Genomic DNA, 13,104 nt, shown 5'->3' with positions numbered 1-13,104 from the left:
TCATTGCATGCTAGATTGAATCAGAACATTGTTGAATGTACCAGAGCATCATTAGAGCATCTCTACATCCTGAAATGTTACAGAACAAACTAAACGACAGAAGTCAGAGCATGAATGAATCAGAACATAATGTATGTATCAGAACATAAACAATAATGTTTCAGAGCATATTTAGAACTAAAACATGCATCAGAACATATAAGGAATAAGAATGTGTTAGAGCATATTCTATCAACAGAATATCATAACATTCTTCCTTCTTGCTTCTAATCTTGAAGCTTTACAGCACTCAGCTTGCTTCAAATTTCCATGAGCTTGATTCCATACAGAATTGCTTTTCCTCATGTCTTTGCATCTTATGTTGAGCTTTTAAGAGTATCTTCACTTCCTGCAAAACACTCAAAGACATAGAACTTGCACGTTCGGTTAGAAATGTGGAGACTTTCTCCCAGCAACTGATAAAATAAATCAGATCATTTATCACAGTTTTCTCCCCCTTTTTGTCATAACATCAAAAACACAAAAGATTCAGATGAAAAACAAAACAATATGAGAGAAAAGAAGATAATTTTCATTGATAGCAAAAGAGAATTATCAGAAGGTACAAGGCAGATGCATAGAAGACAGATGCAAGAAACAAAGAAAAACAACTAAGACATAAAGGACTAAGACGACCCTAGCTTAGACATAATCTTGGCCAGCATGTCATGAATCCCAACATTTCTCTCAGTCTTCCTTTCCATGAAAGAGCGGAACTCAGCATTGATGTCTTCTTGCTTGTCCATACGAGAAGCTAGCTCAACTTGGTTCTTCTGAATAACCTCTAGAGTCTTCACCAGAAGAGAGGGTTCACCAGAAGAAGCTTCACAACTTCTGTTCAGAGGGAAAGCAATCTCAACAACAGCTTCCATTGTCAGATCATCATCATGATTTTCCTCAACAGGAATAGTCTCAGCAGGATGATCTTCAGCATCAGCTTATCCCATATAAGCATCTTCTTCATACTCAAGAGCAGGAAGATCACAATCTCCATTCTCAAGAGCTTGAAGAATGGCAGGAAGATTCCTTGGAGCAGAAGGACCTTCAACTTCTGGAGGATTAACAACTTCTAGAATGACCAAATTGGGGTCCTCCTCAGAAGGATTTTCCCTCAGAAAGTCAAATAGTGACTTGAAGTCTCCAGTCAGAATTGGATACTTAGGTCTCTAGACCACAATCTCCCTACAAGGATTAGCTTCCAACTCCGCAGAGGCTCGTGCTTCAGCAAGTTCATCAATGAATTTCTTCTCTTCAAAGCAATATCTCCATCCAAGACGACTGAACTAGAAGTCTTCATAGTTCCTCAGAATTCCACAAGGTCGTGGAGCAAGTTCTACACAAATTTCCTGAAGTTCTTCAAAATAAGCATCTGCTTTTCTTCGGAAGATTCTCCAGAATTTTCGCATAGCAACATCATTTAATCCAGCATGTTCAACTATTCTGAGAGTATCAAAGACTCTTCTGATATTCCTCTTTACCATTTCATAGATTACACCAATAGGGTATGCTCGGCGGGATTTTATTTTGGTTATTGGAGAATCTGGTTTTGGGACAAAATAGGGTTGAGGCTCTCTATCAAGACGGAAGGATGATTCTGCTTCATTCTCAAAATCTAACACTACCAGCTCAGCTTCAGGACGAGGCTTGGGTGTGTAATTACAGTCACGGAGCAATTGCTCATGTGATGCAGAATCTGGAAGATCAGATACAGAGGGATTGTTTTGAGAGGTGGAAGGAATGGGTTCATAGTTTGCATGAGGTGGGGGTTGAGAAGTGGATATATTTTTGTGAGGTGGAAAGAGAGTTTGAAGTGGTTGAATATCAAGAACAGGGTTTTCAAGGGCCTGGTCAGAAACAATGTTGGTTGTGGATGGAGAGGGAGGAATGGGAACATTTGTGATGGGTGAATGAGAAGGGGTAAGAGTATTGGTTACAGGAGAAGAAGGAGGTGTGAGAACATGGATATTTATGGGTGATTCTGATGGGGCTTTTTCTAGTTGATTTACTGGTTCAGGGGTTTGAGCAACATTTATTGGTGCAACTTCTGAACGTAAAGCAGGAACAGAATCAGGTTCAGAGAGATGTATACCTTTGGACACCTTCTGAATAGCCTCAACCACAGCCTCCAGTTTCCTCTGCTTCTTACTCTTCTGCTCTTCCACAATCTTTGCCTTCCCAAGAGAAATTTCTCTTCTTCTGGCAGATTCCAGTCTCTCCTTCTCATTAACAACAGCCTTCTGACCTTCAACTACTTGAGTTGTTGGTCCTTGAATAATTTCTTCTGGCTGATTCACAGCTTCTGCTTGCTGATTCACAGCTTCTTCTTCTTCATCCGAATCTTCAATGATCAATTTTCTTTTTCTTGTAATCTTCTTTTCAACAGCCTTTCCATCTTCCACATTCTTATTTTTCATCTTTCTCTTCTTCTTCTTCTTCTTCTCAGCAGTCTCTTTTTCACCATCTTTATTTTCAACTACAACTTCCTGAACTTCTTTAGCAACAACTTCTTCTTGAGCAGTTTTCACAACAATAACAGTAGCAGCAGCTACACTATGGACTACCTTCTCCTGGTTAACAGAAGGATGATCAAATTTTCGCTTTGTCCTTCTTTCCTTCTTGACAACAGCATCAGGTGCAGCTTCTGAAACATCTTCTGAAGCAGCAGGCCTGGAAGTGGAAACTTAATTGCGACCACCTTTAGCAGGAGCAACTTTGTCTTTTTCTTCCTTGAGTGAGTTCAGATATTTAGTTCTGACTCCTGGAAGCTCACTTCTGAAGAAGGATTCAAAGTCAGCAAGAACGGGATCTCTTCTGCTTCTTGCTCCAGGAAGAGGTTGAGGGGTTTGTCTGATAGCCTCAATAACACTCATCTTTCTCAAGGTGAGAGCATTCAAGCAGCTTCCAGTATCAACAACAAGATCTTTGATGATCCCTTGAGCTTCCAGGTCCTCAACAATCTTGGAATGAACCAGAAGATTTGTAATAATTCTTCCAAAAGGAATAATAGTACACTTCTTTGTTCTGAAGGCATTTCTGGAATCTCTTACAGCATTCCACATGTGGTTGAAGATTATGTAGATAACATCAACCTTCTTCTGAGTGGCAATGCAATACAGAATGTATTTCTTCTCATTGTTGACAAAATTTGCAGAATGGGTTGCTTTCCTATGATAGAAACACCCCAGAAGAATCTTGGTCCAGATTTTGTAGAGATCCTTCATGCCCTTGACACGACTGGTTTTCTTCACATCTGTATAGAGAGTAGCCAACACCTCATCCCAATCAGCCCTTTGATCAATTTCATGAGCACCCTCAGGGTTTCTTAGATCAAACATCATTCTCAGGATGTTTTCAGTAACAACCACAAACTTCCCATGAACAAAAGACAAAATAGAGTTAGGAGCTACAACAGCGTGCACCCAAAATTCTGTTACAAGATCTGGGTAAACCGGTCCACAGAACTCAGCAAATAATGAAGTCCATCCTTGAAATATGATATCTTCTTTAAGCTGAAACTCATGTTCTTCAAGACTATCAAAGTCTACCATAAGTTCACAGATAACTTCCAACTCCTTTTTGGGAATAGAGCAGGAGATAATCGGAACAATTTGCTGATCTTCTTCTTGAAAAGGGAGAGGAACAAATGAGCCAGCGTTGAGAGACGTAGAAGCAGCCATTGAAACAGTATTGAGATTGCAAGAGATATTTCTGGGTTTGCGTTTAGGGTTTGCAAAAAGACCAAAGAGATTGCAAAAATGCATGCAAGAAGAAAGAGAGAATGAGAGCGAAAAAGATAAACGTTATGATTTGAAATATATTTATAGAGGCGGATTTGAAAAAGAATGCAACTAATTTATGAGAATGAACAGTTACAGAATCAAATGAAATCAAATGCATTAAATGATGAGTGACGTTAGGTGAGAGAACGTGGAAATTGAAATGATTTAACACAGTTACCTAGGGCGGCGTCCCATCAGATTCACTCACGCTTTTACGATCCGTGAAAACACGTGTTTATCATCAGAAAACACTTGATGACAGCTGTGTTACATTGTATTTGCTTCTAATGACGAATAGAACTTTTCATCTTTTGATTCTAATCACTGATTCTGACTATCATTCTTAAGAAATGATCTAGTTCTGATAGGATCATCTTTCTTTCCAAGAATCACATCTTCTGAATGAGCTGATGTGAGTCTAGAAGATCTTTTCACGGTTGGCTCTTCAGAAATTCTGAGATTCTCTAAAGATGCAGCAACTTGATCTTATGATTCTTTGCTTTTGAGACTTTCAGCTTCTGAAACTTTGCTTCTTGGTTCTACAGCTTCTGATATATCAATATCTATATCTGCAAAATTCTCAAACTGCTGTGGCTTTTCAAGACCAAGCTTATCATCAAATCTGATATTGATTGATTCTTCTACAACCAATGTTTCAGTGTTGTATACTCTGTAGCCTTTAGAGTGTTCAGAATATCCAAGAAGGAAACATTTTTGTGCCTTAGAATCAAACTTACCAAGATGATCTTTAGTATTCAGAATAAAACAAACACATCCAAAAGGATGAAAATATGAAATGTTGGGCTTTCTGTTCTTCCACAATTCATAAGGAGTCTTATTTAGAATAGGTCTTATAGAGATTCTATTCTGAATATAACATGCAGTGTTTATTGCTTCTGCCCAGAAGTGCTTAGCCATATTGGTTTCATTGATCATGGTTCTGGCCATTTCTTGTAGAGTCCTATTCTTTCGCTCTACAACTCCATTTTGCTGTGGAGTTCTAGGGCAAGAGAAATCATGGGCAATACCATTTTCTTTGAAGAACTCCTCAAAGAATCTGTTCTCAAATTCATCACCATGATCACTTCTGACCTTTATGATTTTGCACTCCTTCTTAGATTGAATTTGAGTGCAGAATTCAATGAACACTGAATGAGACCCATCCTTGTGTTTTAAGAACTTTACCCATGTCCAGCGGCTATAATCATCTACGATGACTAATCCATATTTCTTCCCTCTGACAGATGCTGTTTTGACTGGTCTAAACAGATCAATGTGCAGAAGTTCTAACGGCCTTGAGGAAGAGACAACATTCTTAGATTTGAATGCAGGTTTGGAGAACTTGCCCTTCTGACATGCTTCACAAAAAGCATCTGATTTGTATTTCAGATTTGGGAGTCCTCTGACCAGATTTAGTTTGTTAATGTGAGAAATCTTTCTCAAACTAGTATGTCCTAATCTTCTGTGCCAGACCCATTGCTCTTCAAAAACAGACATAAGGCATGTCACCTTCTGCTTCTCAAGATCTGAAAGATCAATCTTATAAATGTTGTTCTTTCTCTTGCCTGTAAATAGGATTGAGCCATCCTTCTGACTTACAGCCTTGCAAGACTTTTGATTAAAGATAATGTCATAACCATTGTCACTTAATTGACTTATGGACAATAAGTTATGCACTAATCCTTCTACAAGCAGTACATTAGTTATGGAAGGAGAGTTACCAATACTTAGGGTTCCAGAGCCAATAATCTTGCCCTTCTGATCTCCTCCAAACTTGACTTCTCCACCAGATTTAAGCACCAGGTCTTGGAACATAGACCTTCTTCCCGTCATGTGTCGCGAGCACCCAGAGTCCAGGTACCATGACATTTTGTGCTTTGTCTTCTTTGCTGCTAAGGATATCTGCAACAGAAAATATCTTCTCCTTAGGTACCCACAGTTTCTTGGGTCCTTTCTTGTAAGTTTTCCTCAAGTTCTGATTGAACTTGGGTTTAGCATGATAAGTAACAGGAGGAACAACATGATATTCTTTAGGTTTGGCAGCCTGATATTCTTTAGGTTGTGTCACATGCTTCTTGGTGTGTGAAGTGTTAAAGCTTTTGGCATGTGAAGTGAGCCTAATATCATGTGAGTGGCCATATTTGAACTGATCATACAATGGCTTGTATGTGATTTTCAAATCATCTACAGGTTCAAATTTACGTGGGATATCACCCTCATAGCCAACGCCAATCCTTTTGTTTCCAGAAACACCATATATCATAGAAGCAAGGTGACTTCTGCCAATACTTCTAGATAGAAACTTTCTGAAGCTCGAGTCATATTCTTTCAGAATATGATTGAGACTAGGAATGGATTTTTCTGACTCAGAAGGAGATCCAATATCTTTGGATAATTTTAAAACTTTTTCCTTCAGTTCAGAATTTTCCACTTCCAGCTTCTTAGTTTCAAATTCAAATACCGTTTTCAGCTTTTTGTATTTGATACTAAGATGAGCCTTGAGTTCCAGAAGTTCAGTTAAATTGGAAACTAACTCTTCTCTAGATAGTTCAGAAAATACCTCTTCAGAATCTGATTCTGATGTAGATTTTGATCCATCATCCACTGTGGCCATCAGTGCAAAATTTGCTTGCTCGCCTTCAGAGTCTGATTCTGATTCAGATTCAGAATCATCCCATGTTGCCATAAGACCCTTCTTCTTATGAAACTTCTTCTTGGGATTCTCCTTCTGAAGTTTTGGACATTCATTCTTGAAGTGTCAAGGCTCATTGCACTCATAGCAGATGACCTTCTTCTTGTCAGATCTTCTTCCTCCAGAAGATTCCCCTCTTTCAGGCTTTTTTGAACTTCTGAAGCTCTTGATTTTCCTTTGCTTGCTCTTCCAGAGTTGGTTTACCCTTCTGGAGATCATGGACAGTTCATCTTCTTCTTTTGATTCTGATTCTTCAGAATCTACTTCTTTAGCCTGAAAAGCATTAGTGCATTTTTTATAATTAGATTTTAATGCAATAGACTTACCTTTCTTCTGAGGTTCATTAGCATCCAACTCAATTTCATGACTCCTCAGAGCACTGATCATTTCTTCAAGAGAGACTTCATTTAGATTCTTGGAAATTTTGAAAGCAGTCACCATAGGACCCCATCTTCTTGGCAAGCTTCTGATGATCTTCTTGACATGATCAGCCCTTGTGTATCCCTTGTCAAGAACTCTCAATCCAGCAGTTAGCATTTGAAATCTTGAGAACATCTTCTCAATATTTTCATCATCCTCCATCTTGAAGGCTTCATATTTCTGGATCAAGGAAAGAGCTTTAGTTTCCTTGACTTGGGCATTTCCTTCATGGGTCACTTTCAATGACTCATATATATCATAGGCAGTTTCCTTGTTAGATATCTTCTCATATTCAGCATGAGAGATAGCATTCAGCAAAACAGTCCTACACTTATGATGATTTTTGAATTGCTTCTTTTGATCATCATTCATTTCTTGTCTTGTAAGCTTTACACCAGTAGCTTTCACTGGATGTTTGTAACCATCCATCAGCAGATCCCATAAGTCACCATCTAGACCAAAGAAGTAACTTTCAAGTTTATCTTTCCAGTATTCAAAGTTTTCACCATCAAATACTGGTGGTCTAGTATAACCATTGTTACCATTTCCGTTGTATTGCTCAGCAGAGCCAGATGTAGATGTATTTGTTGGATCTTCACCAGCCATCTTGACTTAAGCGTTTTTCTCTTCCTGAATATTTTCTAAACACGGTTAAGTGCTTGCACCTTAGAACCGGAGCTCTGACGTCAATTGAAGGATAGAAAAACACATAGAAAGGGGGGGTTTGAATAAGTGTAGCTTTTAAAACTTGTAAGATAAAAACAATTTGCACAATGATTTTTATCCTGGTTCGTTGTTAACTAAACTACTCCAGTCCACCCCCTTGGAGTGATTTACCTCACCTGAGGATCTAATCCACTAATCACACAAGATTACAATGGTTTTCCACTTAGACAAATTCTAAGTCTTCTAGAGTATACTGATCACAACCTGATCACTCTAGGAACAAACTGCTTAGATACCCTCTAAGACTTTCTAGAGTATACTGATCAACAACCTGATCACTCTAGTTCTTACAACTTAATGTAAACAAATTCGTTTAAGATTTACAATGCTTCTTATAAAGCTATTATCACAACTGTGATTTTCTCTTAAGTTTAAGCTTAATCTCACTAAGATATTACAACAACAATGTAGTGAGGTTGAAGATGAAGTTTGAGAGCTTTTTGAATTTGACAGCGTTTCTGTATATTTGTGCAAGTGTTGTATTCAGCTTCTCATCAGAACTTCAATATATAGGCGTTTGAGAAGATGACCGTTGGGAGCACTTAATGCTTTGCGTAATCCGTACAGCATTGCATTTAATGTTTCACTCTTTTGTCAACTACCTCGAGCCTTGCTTTCGCTGTGTCTACTGACGTTGCCTTTAATAGCTTCTAACGTTGCTTTTGTCAGTCAGCGTAGCCTGCCATCTTGTACTTGCTTCTGATCTGATGTTTGTGTAAACAATGTTTGAATATCATCAGAGTCAAACAGCTTGGTGCAGATCATCTTCTTGTCTTCTGACCTTGAAGTTCTTCTTAGTGTGATACCATGAGAACTTCAGTGCTTCTGCTTCTGATCTCAAGCTCTTCTGATGCTTCCATAGACCATGTTCTGATTCTGCTTGACCATCTTCTGATGTCTTGCCAGACCATGTTCTAATGTTGCATGCTGAACCTTCTGAGTCAGTGCTTCTTGCGCTGATTTTGTGCATACTCTTTATATAATTCCTGAAATGGAAATTGCATAGTATTAGAGTACCACATTATCTCATACAAAATTCATATACATTGTTATCATCAAAACTAAGAATATTGATCACAACAAATCTTGTTCTAACATCTCCAGCTTCACCGATTAGCACAGAGGGATTGCACAAGCCGGCTTGGACACTCAGCCAAGCCCAGTAGTCTCTATAGCCGGGCGGGCGCATAAACCAAACGAGCCCGACGTCAGCAACCCAGGATGTCCGTAACCGTCTGTAGCGGGGAAAATTTGAGATCGAAGCCATAGTATTGACTCGACTCAATATTTCAGTGAAAGTCGCCACCGCGCTTTATTATATCCAAAGGAAAAGGGAAAAGAACGAAAAAAAACCTAAAGTTTGTTTTTAAAAAACAAAAAGAAGAGATCTTAGGTACGGGTGTTGTTTATACAAGGGGAAGGTTTTAAGCACCCCTCATATCTGTGGTACTCCACAGGAATCTTTTTGAAAATCTGTGTTGTGTGTGTGCTAAAAAAAGAGTTTGTTTTATTTTAATAATAAGCTCGGCAAAGCATTAAGCTTTGTGCCTACATACCTCCTCGGTGCAATGGAGAAGTCAGAGCTATTGTAGTTCCGCTTTGTTATACCCCAAAATTTGCCCGCATCTTTTTTCAAGAAAACTCCAATCTGAAAATTAAGAGTCTCATATAATCATGGATTTTTATTTCAACAAATATCCTGACATATGAAATACTTAGTTTCTAGAATTTTTCTTATACAGTAATTTGGCTTGCAGTTGAATTTATTCTTACGCAAACGCCAAATACTGTTTATTACTTCACACATGCTATTTATTTATTTACAGATAAATAGTACTGACACAATTGGTACAGAGTTAAATCTTTTTGCAGGCGCAGAATCAGGAAACTCAGACTGTACTGGTAACAAGTAGATTATTATTATCTTTTGTTTCCCACTAACTTTTGTACTATATTCCATTATTTTCAAAAATCTTTTCAAATCTCTTTTTCAAAAATCAAATCCTAACTTTATTCTCTACATCTCTCTTTTTCCCAACACTATCATACACTTTCTTTCAAATCTTATTTCCACTCAAATTTTCCTTTTGTACGGAATTACATCATTCCCCAACGTCTCTATCCTTCTTTCCACTCTATAAATACCTCTCATTTTTTCATAAAAATCTCACATCAAATTCTAATTCATCTCTCAAATTTCTACTTCATAATCCATCCTTTCTTCTTCCCCGACAAAATGGCAAAGCGGTGGGAAACGTGTTTTCTTATGGTCATCACCATTGCTACGGTGATCATGTCTTTCTTCTGTCTACATAGCCCGGAACACTGTGGACCTGGGATGCTTATGCTCCCAATCATCTACATGTTACTATTTGTAGCATGGGTTATCAATCGTCATTCTTAAAATTTGCCGTATTTCTTATTTCTTAAATGTACCGTTTATTCGTACTGTTCAATATAGTATGTAATATTTGTACTGTCAGTATTAAATGTTGTACTATTTGTCATAATATTGCTTAATTACTCAGATAATATTTTATGTGTTTTCTGCCAGTCAAATATTCATTTTTCTGTGCATTAAATGATTTTCAGGGTTATTATCGGTAATTTTGCCCGCATACAGTAAATATTAGTTATTTATTATGTCTGTGTTTTTTTTAACAAGTCATGTAAATAAACTTTCATTTTTCACATAAAACAAAAACAACAAAAAAGAAAATTAACTTTGACTGTTGATTTTTCACTCTAACTGCTACGTCAATACCTGAACAGTCAGTTGACAGCCAAACTGTTGGCAGTACAATTCTCACTGTTTTGTACCATTAATCAAATCAATCTTTTACAATTCAAAATTCCAAGATTTTTGTTCTAGAAGTCTTCTGAATATCACGCGATTAGCAGAGACTCAACACTGCACAAAAATCAGGTACGCTTAACTGTCTCCTACACAAACAGTCCCTGACTAGGGTTTTCTTGTTTTTACAGGAGAAACAAGTTTTTGAGACCTCAAATGGATTTCATGCACATCCATATATCTCAAAGTACCATCATACAAATTTTCAAACTTCAATTCACTCAGACGCACCGTCAGCAGCTCAAACAGTCAACAGACGACCCGTTTGACCAAAAAGTCAACAGACAGTCAAAAATGAATTTTTTTGTCAAAGTCCAAATTTTGTCAAAGGATTCATCATTTGATCATTGGATGATCATAATTCATCAAGGAAAGATCAAAAATCAACAAAACCCTAAGATTCAAAATTAGGGTTTTTCCCTGAAAAGTCAACTCAACTTTGACTGGTCATAACTCTCTCATCCTTCATCCAAAAAATTCAAACCAAAGCTCATTTTGAAGGAAATTCAATTATCTTTCAAATGCAATTGATCCCATGGTCATTGCATTAACCATTTGAAAAATATGACCAAAGACATTACAGGTCATTTTCAAAGTCAACAAAAAGACACTTTTTTGAAAAGGACACACAAGGAGCATCAAAAATCATTTTGACATGAGACCAAAGACATTGGTTAGAGGACTCTTTGAGGTTTCCAAAAAGTGCAAGATCTCCTTCATATGACAAAAATTGAGGGATTTACACCTTGTTGAAGTTGGCTAAATTTTGGGAAAATACATAAAATCAACATTGCTCAAAAATGTGTTTTTTCCAAATGGGGCCAAGTTTTCATGGTTCAAACATCATTTCCATAATATAATGGGCCTCCCACGACCAAGACAAAGCCCACATCATTTTTATCCATTTTTGATTTAATTTTATCACATATAAGATTAAATTTAAAAAGGAAAATGGAAGGATAATGCATAGCTTGAATTCCAAGCATGACTCATCAAGAGAATCATTCAACTCTGTCCCAAGCCAAAGTACAGCAGAGGGAGAGAAGAAAATCAAGCCATAGTGGCTTAAATGTCAAGCTACACATGTGGAAAAAGTCAAAAATTCAACAAAGCACTTATTGCTTTCTAGCTTAGATTTTAAGCACTTCAATGCTTATATATAGGCTAGCATACTTCAGTAATGAAGGGAGACAAGTTCAGAAACAAAGCCTTGCTTGTAACACACTTGTAATCACTTGAAACTTTTCAAAGAAATCTCAAATTCGAATTTTGAATTCCAGTCACTTTCCATACAAACTAAACATTCTAATACCTTCCTCAAGCATCACTGAACATATCTCAATCATTTCCAAGTCTTGAAACCTCATAAATCGAGCTACCTAGGCCACGGTTTGTTCAAACTAAAACTAACTTATATCTCATAACACACGCATATCTAGCAAGATGTAGACATATATTTGAACTTAGTGTGGTGTGTAGATCGTTTCTAGACATTTAATTAAGGTTTGGTTGCTTATATACGAAGTTACCATTTTAGGGTTCATACTCTCCAAATTAGGGCTTTCTGAAATAAGCAAAATTACAGGTTCTAAGTGGTACCATTGAATTCGTATGGACTAGACGAATTGAATGGGCATGTCGCGCCAAATTTATAAACACGTTTACCCCTATTCGCTATTTTGCAGGTTTAAGCATCACTTGTTATAGCGCTTTTTTACAAAAGCGCTGTTAAAGGTGTTGTCTGGAGGTTGAAGACGAAGACGTGTCTTCCCCCCATTGGTTCAGACGCGCGCGTGTTTTTTTAAATTTGTCTCTGATTCTGTGCTTTGCAGGTGTAACTTTTACCACGTGCCTCAATATCTGGACCATCTGATCTCATTTAATGACTCATCCAACGCATCAGAATGAATCCCCATACCATGGACTCTCAGATTAATCACACATGATCATGTATCCTTTTATTTTCTATTTTATTTTAATTTTCTTTGCAAAATTAATTAAAAATAGTTTTAAAAATCCAAAAAATACACAAAAAATATTTTTAGACTTCTAAAATAATATATTATTTTCTGAAATAAAAATATTTTATTTTTCTTCAAAATTTTGATATTTTGCATAATTAATTAGTATATATTTATATATTTGCTTTTTAATTATTCTAACCAATCAAAAAATCATAAAAAAAAATTGCTCTTTATATTAAATATTGTTTATATGTTATAAACTAATTTTGTACATATTTAGGATAATTTTCTCTTTAAGTTTTAATTATTTGTATAATTATTTGCATAATTATGTTTTAATTAGCTTAATCAATTTCAAATCAATTTCAAAAATTCCAAAAAATTAGTTTTGTTTTAAAATTAATTGACAAATATTTTGTACATTTTTTTAAACTTAATTTCTAGGTTTAAATCTATTTTCATCTTTTTTCTTCATTTTAATTTAATTAATCATGCCTTAATTATAATTAAAATCAATCAAAAAAAAAATCCAAAAACATGCCTTTTATTTTTCTTGCAATTTAAATTCCTAGATAAATGTATAGGATGTCAAATTCATGTAAATAGGCTAGTTTACATTTCCTGCACAAT

Source organism: Vicia villosa, unplaced genomic scaffold (assembly GCF_029867415.1).
Source record: "Vicia villosa cultivar HV-30 ecotype Madison, WI unplaced genomic scaffold, Vvil1.0 ctg.000133F_1_1, whole genome shotgun sequence".
In the NCBI taxonomy this organism is placed as follows: Eukaryota; Viridiplantae; Streptophyta; class Magnoliopsida; order Fabales; family Fabaceae; genus Vicia; species Vicia villosa.
Note: the sequence above shows the minus strand (reverse complement) of the source record.